The sequence below is a fragment of the Pseudophryne corroboree genome, chromosome 4 (genome assembly GCF_028390025.1).
Source record: "Pseudophryne corroboree isolate aPseCor3 chromosome 4, aPseCor3.hap2, whole genome shotgun sequence".
NCBI lineage: Eukaryota > Metazoa > Chordata > Amphibia > Anura > Myobatrachidae > Pseudophryne > Pseudophryne corroboree.
This window is the reverse complement of record NC_086447.1, coordinates 561,575,718-561,588,135: the sequence shown is the minus strand read 5'-3', so window position 1 is coordinate 561,588,135 and position 12,418 is coordinate 561,575,718.

Below are 12,418 nucleotides of genomic sequence, written 5' to 3'. Positions count from 1 at the left end.
GCTTCCATCCTCATGTGAAGCTGAACCACTAGCCATGAACATAGGCCAGGGCCTCAGCCGTTCCTTGCCACTCTGTGTCGTAAATGGCATATTGGCAAGTTTAAGCTTCTCCTCAGAGGCTTTTAATTTTGATTTTTGAGGCATTTTACTGATCTTTTGTGTTTTGGATTTTACATGCTCTGTACTATGACATTGGGCATCGGCCTTGGCAGACGACGTTGATGGCATTTCATCGTCTCGGCCATGACTAGTGGCAGCAGCTTCAGCACGAGGTGGAAGTGGATCTTGATCTTTCCCTATTTTTTTGACCTCCACATTTTTGTTCTCCATATTTTAATGCGCACAACTAAAAGCCACCACAGGTATACAATGTAGATGGATGGATAGTATACTTTATGGATGACGAGTGACGACACAGAGGTAGGTACAGCAGTGGCCTACCGTACTGCTATATACAGTATAATGGACCTGGTGGACACTGTCAGCAGACTGCTAAACTACTAGTATAAAAAAAAAGCCACCACAGGTATACAATGTAGATGGATGGATAGTATACTTTATGGATGACGAGTGACGACACAGAGGTAGGTACAGCAGTGGCCTACCGTACTGCTATATACAGTATAATGGACCTGGTGGACACTGTCAGCAGACTGCTAAACTACTAGTATAAAAAAAAAAAGCCACCACAGGTATACAATGTAGATGGATGGATAGTATACTTTATGGATGACGAGTGACGACACAGAGGTAGGTACAGCAGTGGCCTACCGTACTGCTATATACAGTATAATGGACCTGGTGGACACTGTCAGCAGACTGCTAAACTACTAGTATAAAAAAAAAAGCCACCACAGGTATACAATGTAGATGGATGGATAGTATACTTTAGGGATGACGAGTGACAACACAGAGGTAGGTACAGCAGTGGCCTACCGTACTGCTATATACAGTATAATGGACCTGGTGGACACTGTCAGCAGACTGCTAAACTACTAGTATAAAAAAAAGCCACCACAGGTATACAATGTAGATGGATGGATAGTATACTTTATGGATGACGAGTGACGACACAGAGGTAGGTACAGCAGTGGCCTACCGTACTGCTATATACAGTATAATGGACCTGGAGGACACTGTCAGCAGACTGCTAAACTACTAGTATAAAAAAAAAAGCCACCACAGGTATACAATGTAGATGGATGGATAGTATACTTTATGGTTGACGAGTGATGACACAGAGGTAGGTACAGCAGTGGCCTACCGTACTGCTATATACAGTATAATGGACCTGGTGGACACTGTCAGCAGACTGCTAAACTACTAGTATAAAAAAAAAAGCAACCACAGGTATACAATGTAGATGGATGGATAGTATATTTTATGGTTGACGAGTGACGAAACAGAGGTAGGTACAGCAGTGGCCTACCGTACTGCTATATACAGTATAATGGACCTGGTGGACACTGTCAGCAGACTGCTAAACTACTAGTATAAAAAAAAAAGCCACCACAGGTATACAATGTAGATGGATGGATAGTATACTTTATGGATGACGAGTGACGACACAGAGGTAGGTACAGCAGTGGCCTACCGTACTGCTATATACAGTATAATGGACCTGGTGGACACTGTCAGCAGACTGCTAAACTACTAGTATAAAAAAAAAAAGCCACCACAGGTATACAATGTAGATGGATGGATAGTATACTTTATGGATGACGAGTGATGACACAGAGGCAGGTACAGCAGTGGCCTACCGTACTGCTATATACAGTATAATGGACCTGGTGGACACTGTCAGCAGACTGCTAAACTACTAGTATAAAAAAAAAAAGCCACCACAGGTATACAATGTAGATGGATGGATAGTATACTTTATGGATGACGAGTGACGACACAGAGGTAGGTACAGCAGTGGCCTACCGTACTGCTATATACAGTATAATGGACCTGGAGGACACTGTCAGCAGACTGCTAAACTACTAGTATAAAAAAAAAAAGCCACCACAGGTATACAATGTAGATGGATGAATAGTATACTTTATGGATGACGAGTGACGACACAGAGGTAGGTACAGCAGTGGCCTACCGTACTGCTATATACAGTATAATGGACCTGGTGGACACTGTCAGCAAACTGCTAGACTACTAGTATAAAAAAAAAAGCCACAGGAGTGTTTTTCAGGCAGACAAACGTATACTGGTGGTCACTGTCAGCAAAACTCTGCACTGTACTCCTGCTATAGCTGCTCCCCAGTCCCCACAATTAAGCAGTGTGAGCACTCAGCACAGATATATCATGCAGCACACTGAGCACAGATATGGTATGGAGCGTTTTTTTCAGGCAGAGAAGAGAACGGATAAAAAACTGGTGGTCACTATCAGCAAAACTCTGCACTGTACTCCTCCTAACAGCTGCTCCCCATTCTCCCCACAATAGTAAAATAAACAAGCAAAGCAAAGCAATCAGATCAACTGTAGTGTCTCGTATAAACGGAGAGGACGCCAGCCACGTCCTCTCCCTATCAATCTCAATGCACGTGTGAAAATGGCGGCGACGCGCGGCTGCTTATAGAATCCGAATCTCGCGAGAATCCGACAGCGGGATGATGACGTTCGGGCGCGCTCGGGTTAAAAAAGGTAAAGCTCGGGTGGGTTCGGTTTCTCGGAAACCGAACCCGCTCATCACTAGTACACACCATAACATTTTCAGGCTTTCATAAACCTTTTTTTTTTCTTTACATTGGCAGGATGTAGTTTTCAGCAATCCACTCTTGCATCACAACAACTCACCTTACAAACAGTTTTTTGCCATTTGGTTAACCCCTAGAATAAACATATACTTTTCGCCCACTCATTTCCTCAATATCACACTCCTAGAGATGAGCTATTTAATATTAAAAGCAAAAGTCAGTCACTTATTTTTTCCATGTTATAAATAACTGATGTGTAATAATTTAAATCTCATAGATTGTATCCAAAAGATATTAGAAAAACAGCAAACCTGAAACTGTAATGTTTTCTGTCTATACTGAGATAAGTAACGAGATAACTAGATACTTGGTTTCATTCCAATGGCAATTTTGTAGTAACTAACTTCTAGAGAGCATCAAAATACTGACCGCGGCATCCCGATGGAGACAATCCCGACAGGGGCTAGGTAAGTATACTTGTACCCCCCTAACCCTCCTTCCCGCAGCCTAACCATACCTACCTCCCCTCCCCCCAAGCATCCAAACCCTAACCCTCCCCCCTGGTGCCTAAACCTAACCCCCCTCCCTGTAGCCTAAACCTAACCCTCCCTCCCCCGCAGCTTAACCTTAACCATCTCAGAGGGTGCCTAACCCTAACCCCCAGCAGCCTAACCCTTTCTTCCCCGCAGCCTAACCCGCCCTTCCCCACAGCATAACCCTCCTAGGGTGTGCCTAAACCTAACCTCCTTCCCCACGGGCTAACAGTGAGTGTCCCTGCATACTTACGATCGGGATTTCGGCATGTCGGGATTCTGGCACTGGTATTTTGACCAGTGTCGGAGATCCAGTGTCGTTGTTATGGCCGTGTGCCAGGATTCCGGTGCCAGGATTCCGACTGCCAGAATGCCGACCACCGGCATCCTGACCGGATCCCCCCTGGGCACAGCAATCAGAGAAAGTGGGAAGAGGCAGTGACATCTGAAGGGCCCCTTGGCTGCTGATTATGTAACAGCCACTAGATTTGTAGTTGGACAGACATCAAAAGCATAATCATATGAACCGTACATCTATGTTCCTGCTCTACTAGTTCACTTACCCTCTAATAGAGTAAAAACACATAATTTGGGTGCAAAGTCTGGAATCTGACTTTAGAGAATGGGGTGGGACCCACTAGGGAGTTCTCCTGTGCTCCTGTGGACCAGTCTGACCCCTCCATCATACCAACAATTCTCTCAATTTCTCTACCTTGCTTTTCAGACATTCTCATCCTCTGACATTACTAACATCATCATATATGTTTTCAGCGGTATACGTGTATAATGCCAACATTCATAATGTTGAATGGTCAGAATCTTGACATTCAGAATGTTGACATGACATATTGTCGACATTGTGAAATTTGACAATAGTGTTGAAAGTTGATCTTTTCATGGTTTTAGGGGTAGGCTTAGGCTGCGGTTAGGGTTAGGTTTAGAGATACTTATCTCACCAATGGAAATGCATACGGTCCATATGCCAATAGTCAATATTCACATTCTTGACATTGTTGATATTTGACATGTTGACATCCCGAACATTGACATTTTGTAGCAAATCTCTATTGATTATCCACATTCATCTTATACCTTCAAACTACTCTCTCTAAATTACACTCTTGGCTTCTTTCAGTGGACTAACTAATTATGTTGACAACTGCCTTGATTCGCAAGCTATGAACACAAGCTGGTATTGACTTATAGAATAGATTTTTATTTTATTTTACCAGCAACATGTAAACATCAGTGGGACAGGGTCTAACATGTTTAGTGGACATCTCTCCCAGACACAGAGAAATCTAGGGGCCTGGAACACTAAAGTTTGTGGGCCCCAACCCCCCCTCCCGGTAGATACAGGTAGGACAGCCATTGGCTAATCCTCCCTGTATCTCTTCAGCCTCATCCCCCTGTCTTTTCAGCCTCATCTCCATTTGTGTCTCTCACCATTATCTCCCCATGTCTCATTCTCACCTGTTTCTCTCCAGGCTCAACCCTGCCTCGGTTTTTCAAGCATCATTCATGTCTCTCCATCTATAGCCATCAGTGCATCTCCCCATGTTTCTTGGCCTCATCTCCCCTGTGTCTCTTAGCCTCATTCCCCTACCATGCATGCAGCATTGGCAATAACAAGTGTTCCCTGCTGAATATTGTAGTGGCACAGGCAAGTTGTACACATGAACTGGGCTTTCAAGATCCTTGAAGGGCCAGGGCTTCTTAGAATCTTGGGGTCCAGTACAAGTGTTCCCTGGTACACCCAGGTGAACAAAGGGTCTGATTCAGGTTTCCGATGCTTGTACAACACATGCAGATAAGTACCAATGTCCAGTACTTTGCGCATCTGCCAGACCCATACTGTGCATGTGCCGTGATTGACAGTCTGATGCTTTTGGCGGCGGGAGGGGGCAGCAACGTTCTCCATTTCCCAAAAGGTAGGCATGTCGTCATCATTCTGAGGATGGGACGGGCCAAGATCTCTGTATGAAGACAGAGATTTTCCTGCCTCTTTGTTGTAGATGCGGCGACTGGCTTGCGCAATACCATGGATCACATAACCACCCGATTGTGTCGCATGAGGATTGGTAATGCAGGCAGAAGACATGACGCCTTATGCTGCAATACCATATTAGAACTATTGCTGCTGCTTCCATGTAAGTAGCAGCAATAGCTCCTCTATCCACATCTGAACTGGGCCCAAGGTTTCTGGGGAAACGTGTTTAGCTTACTACAGTCCATAGCACATAATGTACCTACATTTCGTGGGTTAGGAGGAAGTTTATGTATTCTAGTTATAGGATAGGATGATATTATTATTATTATTTATTATTATTAAACTTTATTCATATAGCTCCACTGGGGTTTCACAGCACCTTGCAAAGTACATAAACAAATGAGCAGATCAAGAAAACAGTGCTTACAGTACAAGAAAATGCAGAACAAGTGCATGGTTACACTCAATAAGCAGCAGGTTTGTAGAGATGACGGAATATATGGCATTGTATGCAGTAGGGAGGAGATGATGGTAAGGGAAGATAAAGCACCCTAAGGGGAGAGGGCCCTGCTTATGAGAGCTTACATTCTAAAAGTGAGGGACAGGCAGACACGAGTGACACAGATGGGGAAGACAGATTTAGCAGATTTCAATAGATAAATTATAACATACTGTACATGTTTCAGGGATTTGTTACTGTTATCAGGGAAAAACACAAATGAAGTTAAAAATGACTGCCCTTGTCCATAATGTAAAATATTGTTTTTTCTACAAAAGTAAAAGAAAGACATAATGGTGGTCATTCCGAGTTGATCGCTCGCTAGCAGTTTTTAGCAGCCGTGCAAACGCTATGCCGCCTCCCACTGGGAGTGTATTTTAGCTTAGCAGAAGTGCGAACGAAAGAATCGCAGAGCGGCTACTATTTTTTTGTGTGCAGTTTTAGAGTAGCTCAAAACCTTCTCAGCGCTTGCGATCACTTCAGACTGTTCAGTTTCTGTTTTGACGTCACAAACATGCCCTGCTTTCGCCCAGTCACGCCTGCGTTTTTTCTGCCACGCCTGCGTTTTTCCGAACACTCCCTGAAAATGGTCAGTTGACACCCAGAAACGCCCACTTCATGTCAATCACTCTGCGGACACCAGTGCGCTTGAAAAGCTTCGCTAGACCCTGTGTGAAACTACATCGTTCGTGGTAATAGTACGTCGCATGTGCGCATTGCGACGCATATGCATGCGCTGAAGTGCCGTTTTTTTGCCTCATTGCTGCACAGCGAACGAATGCAGCTAGCGATCAACTCGGAATGACCACCAATATACAGTAGTGGTGTTTTTTTGATTCAATATTAAAAAAAATAAGATTTTAAATCTACCGGTAAATCTATTTCTCCTAGTCCGTAGAGGATGCTGGGGACTCCGTAAGGACCATGGGGTATAGACGGGCTCCGCAGGAGATAGGGCACCTAAAAAGAACTTTGACTATGGGTGTGCACTGGCTCCTCCCTCTATGCCCCTCCTCCAGACCTCAGTTAGAGAACTGTGCCCAGAGGAGATGGACACTACAAGGCAGGATTTAGAAATCCAAGGGTAAGATTCATACCAGCCCACACCAAGCATACCACGTAACCTGGATCATACAAAACAAGTTAACCGTATGAACAATAACAGCAACGGTCCAAGACCGATGTCAACTGTAACATAACCCTTATTTAAGCAACAACTATATGCAAGTCTTGCAGAGTTTCCGCACTGGAACGGGCTCCCAGCATCCTCTACGGACTAGGAGAAATAGATTTACCGGTAGGTTTAAAATCTTATTTTCTCTTACGTCCTAGAGGATGCTGGGGACTCCGTAAGGACCATGGGGTTTATACCAAAGCATCCAATCGGGCAGGAGAGTGCGTATGACTCTGCAGTACCGACTGAGCAAACGCTAGGTCCTCATCAGCCAGGGTATCAAACTTGTAGAATTTAGCAAAAGTGTTTGACCCCGACCAAGTCGCCGCTCGGCAAAGTTGTAATGCCGAGACGCCTCGGGCAGCCGCCCAAGAAGAGCCCACCTTCCTAGTGGAATGGGCCTTAACCGAATTTGGTACCGGCAATCCAGCCGTAGAATGAGCCTGCTGAATCGTATTACAGATCCAGCGAGCAATAGTCTGCTTCGAAGCAGGTGCGCCAATCTTATTGGCAGCATACAGGACAAACAGAGCCTCTGTTTTCCTAATTCTAGCCGTCCTGGCTACATAAATCTTTAAGGCCCTGACTACGTCCAGGGATCTGGAATCCTCCAGGTCACTTGTAGCCACAGGCACCACAATAGGTTGATTCACATGGAATGAAGAAACCACCTTAGGCAAAAATTGCGGACGTGTCCTCAATTCAGCTCGATCCACATGAAAAATCAAGTAGGGGCTTTTGTGTGATAAAGCCGCCAATTCTGACACTCGCCTTGCCGATGCCAAGGCCAACAACATGACCACCTTCCAAGTAAGAAATTTCAACTCAACCTTGTTAAGCGGTTCAAACCAGTGTGATTTTGGGAACTGCAACACCACGTTGAGGTCCCACGGTGCCACTGGAGGCACAAAAGGAGGCTGGATGTGCAGCACTCCCTTTACAAACGTCTGGACTTCTGGAAGAGAAGCCAACTCCTTCTGAAAGAAAATCGAGAGGGCCGAAATCTGTACCTTAACCGAGCCTAATTTCAGGCCCATATCCACTCCTGTCTGTAGGAAGTGGAGAAAACGACCCAGATGAAAATCTTCCGTAGGTGCATTCTTGGTTTCACACCAAGACACATACTTTCGCCAGATACGGTGATAATGCTTAACTGTCACCTCCTTCCTAGCCTTTATTAAAGTAGGGATGACCTCTTCCGAAATCCCCTTTTTCGCTAGGATTCGGCGTTCAACCGCCATGCCGTCAAACGTAACCGCGGTAAGTCTTGAAATACACAGGGCCCCTGTTGCAACAGGTCTTCCCTCAGAGGAAGAGGCCAGGGATCTCCTGTGAGCATCTCTTGTAGATCTGAGTACCAGGCCCTTCGAGGCCAGTCTGGGACAACGAGTATCGTCTGTACTCTTCTTTGCCTTATGATCCTCAACACTTTTGTGATGAGAGGAAGAGGAGGAAACACGTAGACCGATTTGAACACCCACGGTGTTATTAGAGCATCTACAGCCACTGTCTGAGGGTCCCGAGACCTGGCACAATACCTCCGAAGTTTTTTGTTGAGGCGTGACGCCATCATGTCTATTTGAGGAGTTCCCCAAAGACGTGTTATGTCTGCAAAGACTTCTTGATGAAGCCCCCACTCTCCTGGATGGAGATCGTGTCTGCTGAGGATGTCTGCTTCCCAGTTGTCCACTCCCGGAATGAAGACAGCCGACAGAGCGCTTACATGATTTTCCGCCCAGCGAAGAATCCTGGTGGCTTCCGCCATCGCGACTCTGCTTCTTGTCCCACCTTGGCGGTTCACATGAGCCACTGCTGTGACATTGTCTGATTGAATCAGAACCGGTAGGTTTCGAAGAAGACTCTCCGCTTGTCGAAGGCCGTTGTAAATGGCCCTGAGTTCCAACACATTGATGTGTAGACAGGACTCCTGGTCTGACCAAAGTCCCTAAAAATTTTTTCCTTGTGTGACCGCTCCCCATCCTCGGAGGCTCACGTCCGTGGTAACCAGGATCCAATCCTGAATTCCGAATCTGCAACCCTCCAGCAGGTGAGCACTTTGCAACCACCACAGGAGAGACACTTTGGCTCCTGGGGACAGAGTTATTTTCCAATGTAAGTGCAGATGGGACCCGGACCACTTGTCCAGAAGGTCCCATTGAAAAGTCCTTGCATGTGACCTTCCGAAGGGAATGGCCTCGTAGGCCGCCACCATTTTTCCCAGAACTCGAGTGCATTGGTGAACTGACACCCTTTTCGGTTTTAGCAGGTCTCTGACCATGTTCTGGATGTCCTGGGCTTTCTCTATTGGGAGGAAGACCTTCATTTGTTCCGTATCCAGTATCATACCTAGGAACGGTAGTCGAGTTGTCGGGATCAACTGTGACTTCGGTAGATTTAGAATCCAACCGTGTTGCTTGAGCACTCTCAGAGAGAGCGTCACACTGCTCAGCAATTTCTCTCTTGATTTTGCTTTTATCAGGAGATCGTCCAAGTATGGGATAATTGTGACTCCATGCCTGCGCAGGACCACCATCATTTCTGCCATTATCTTGGTGAAAATCCTCGGGGCCGTGGAAAGTCCAAACGGCAACGTCTGAAATTGGTAATGACAATCCTGTATAGCGAATCTTAGGTATTCCTGATGGGGGGCATATATGGGGACATGAAGGTACGCATCCTTTATGTCCAGAGACACCATAAACTCCCCCTCCTCCATGTTGGCTATTATCGCTCTGAGTGATTCCATTTTGAATTTGAATCTTTTTATGTACAGGTTTAGGGATTTCAGATTCAAAATAGGTCTGACCGAACCGTCCGGTTTCGGGACCACAAATAGGGTTGAGTAGTAACCTCTTCCCTGCTGGTGCTGGGGAACCTTGATTATCACTTGCTGTATACACAGCGTTTGAATTGCAGCTAACACTACATCCCTTTCCGATGTGGAAGCTGGTAGGGCCGATTTGAAAAATCAGCGCGGGGGCACCTCCTCGAATTCCAGTTTGTAACCCTGGGAAACTATTTCCAACACCCAGGGATTCAGGTCTGATCTGACCCAGGCCTGACTGAAAAGTCGAAGACGTGCCCCCACCGGTGCGGACTCCCTCAGGGGAGCCCCAGCGTCATGCTGTGGGTTTTGGAGCAGCCGGGAAGGACTTTTGTTCCTGGGCACCTGCCGAAGCAGGTGCACTTTTGCCTCTGCCCTTACCTCTGGCAAGGAAAGAGGATCCCCGACCTCTTCTGGACTTGTGCGACCGAAAGGACTGCATCTGATAGGGGGGTACTTTCTTTTGCTGTTGGGGAATATATGGTAAAAAGTTTGATTTACCTGCTGTAGCTGTGGAAACCAGGTCCGTCAGCCCATCCCCAAACAATACATCTCCCTTATAGGGTAGTACTTCCATATGTTTTTTGGAATCCCCATCACCCGTCCATTGGTGAGTCCATAAGGATCTTCTCGCCGAGATAGACATGGCATTGGCCCTAGAAGCTGGCAATCCAATGTCCCTTTGAGCATCCCTCATAAATAAGACTGCGTCTTTTATATGGGCTAGAGTTAAGAATATAGTATCCTTATCCATATTATCAAAGTGATCTGTCAGCTCATCTGTCCAAGCTGCAATTGCGCTACACACCCATGCCGACGCAATTGTCGGTCTTAGCACAGCACCCGTATGAGAATAAATACACTTTAAGGTAGTTTCTTGCCTGCGATCTGCAGGGTCCTTAAGGGCCGCTGTGTCAGGAGACGGTAGCGCCACTTTCTTGGACAAGCGCGTCAGGGCCTTGTCCACAGTGGGGGGTGATTCCCAAATCTCCTTGTCCTGTTTAGGGAAGGGGTATGCCATATAAATTCTTTTGGGGATCTGCGGTCTCTTTTCCGGAGTCTCCCAAGCTTTTCCAAAGAAATCATTTAATTCATGAGATGTGGGAAAATTAATAATCTGTTTCTTTCCCTTAAAAATGTGTACCCTTGTGTCCGGGACCGAGGGTTCATCCTCAATATGCAACACATCCCTTATTGCCACAATCATACACTTCGTCATAGTCGACACTGGAATCAGAATCCGTGTCGGTAGTAGTGTCTTGTGTTAAGGGACGCTTTTGAGACCCCGACGGGCCCTGTGAGTCGGTCCAATCCGAGGATTGACCCCCTGATGTCCCCCCTAATTCAGCCTTATCAAGCCTTTTATGTAAAGATGCCACACTTGCATTCAACATATGCCACATGTCCACCCAATCCTGAGTCGGCACAACCGATGGGGACACACCACTCATTTGCTCCACCTTCTCCTTGGAGAAGCCTTCCGCCTCAGACATGTCGACACACACGTACCGACACCCCACACACACAGGGATTAACCTATAAGGGGACAAAACCCCAACCAGGCCCTTAGGAGAGACAGAGAGAGAGTATGCCAGCACACACCAAGCACTTAAAAACACTGGAATATATATGACCAGATAGCGCTTTTTATATATATAACCTTAATTCCCACTCACTGCGTCGCCAAAGTGCCCCCCTCCTCTTTTTTCCAGCCTGTGAAGTTCAGCAGGGGAGAGATCAGGGAGCCAGCGTATCTCATGCAGTTTCTGTGGAGAAAATGGCGCTGGTTAGTGCTGAGGATCAAGCCCCGCCCACCCGACGGCGGGCTTCGGTCCCAGTAATTCTATATAAAAAATGGCGGGGGATTTTAGGATTTACTGTCCCACAGCCTAATCCTGCTTTATATTGCCAAAAAATGAGGAAACTTGCTGCCCAGGGCGCCCCCCCCCTGCGCCCTGCACCCTTCAGTGCCTGCTTGTGTGTTTGTACTGGGAGCAATGGCGCGCAGCATATCGCTGCGCGCTTACCTCATGAAGATCTGATGTCTTCTGCCGCCTGAAGTCTTTTCCTCACTACTCACCCGGCTTCTATCTTCGGCATCTGTGAGGAGGACGGCGGCGCGGCTCCGGGACGAACCCCAGGTGAGACCTGTGTTCCGACTCCCTCTGGAGCTAATGGTGTCCAGTAGCCTTAGAAACAGTGCCCAACTTGACAAGCCAGCTCTGCTTCTCTCTCCTCAGTCCCACGATGCAGGGAGCCTGTTGCCAACAGGACTCCCTGAAAATAAAAAACCTAACAAATTCTTCAAAACAGAAAACTCTGGAGAGCTCTCTGCATTGTACCCTTTCTCCTCTGGGCACAGAATCTAACTGAGGTCTGGAGGAGGGGCATAGAGGGAGGAGCCAGTGCACACCCATAGTCAAAGTTCTTTTTAGGTGCCCTATCTCCTGCGGAGCCCGTCTATACCCCATGGTCCTTACGGAGTCCCCAGCATCCTCTAGGACGTAAGAGAAATAAGACTTTTCCTCCTAGGCTTCAGTTTTCTACTTTCATTTTATTAGTTTGAATTCTGAAAAACATTCCTGAGCTTCAGTATAATACAATGGTTCCCAAACTGGGTGCCGTGGGGAACACGGAGGGTTGTCATGTGATTGGCAGCCACCAGCACTGGTTTTGTCTATTAGAAAATATGGAGACAAACA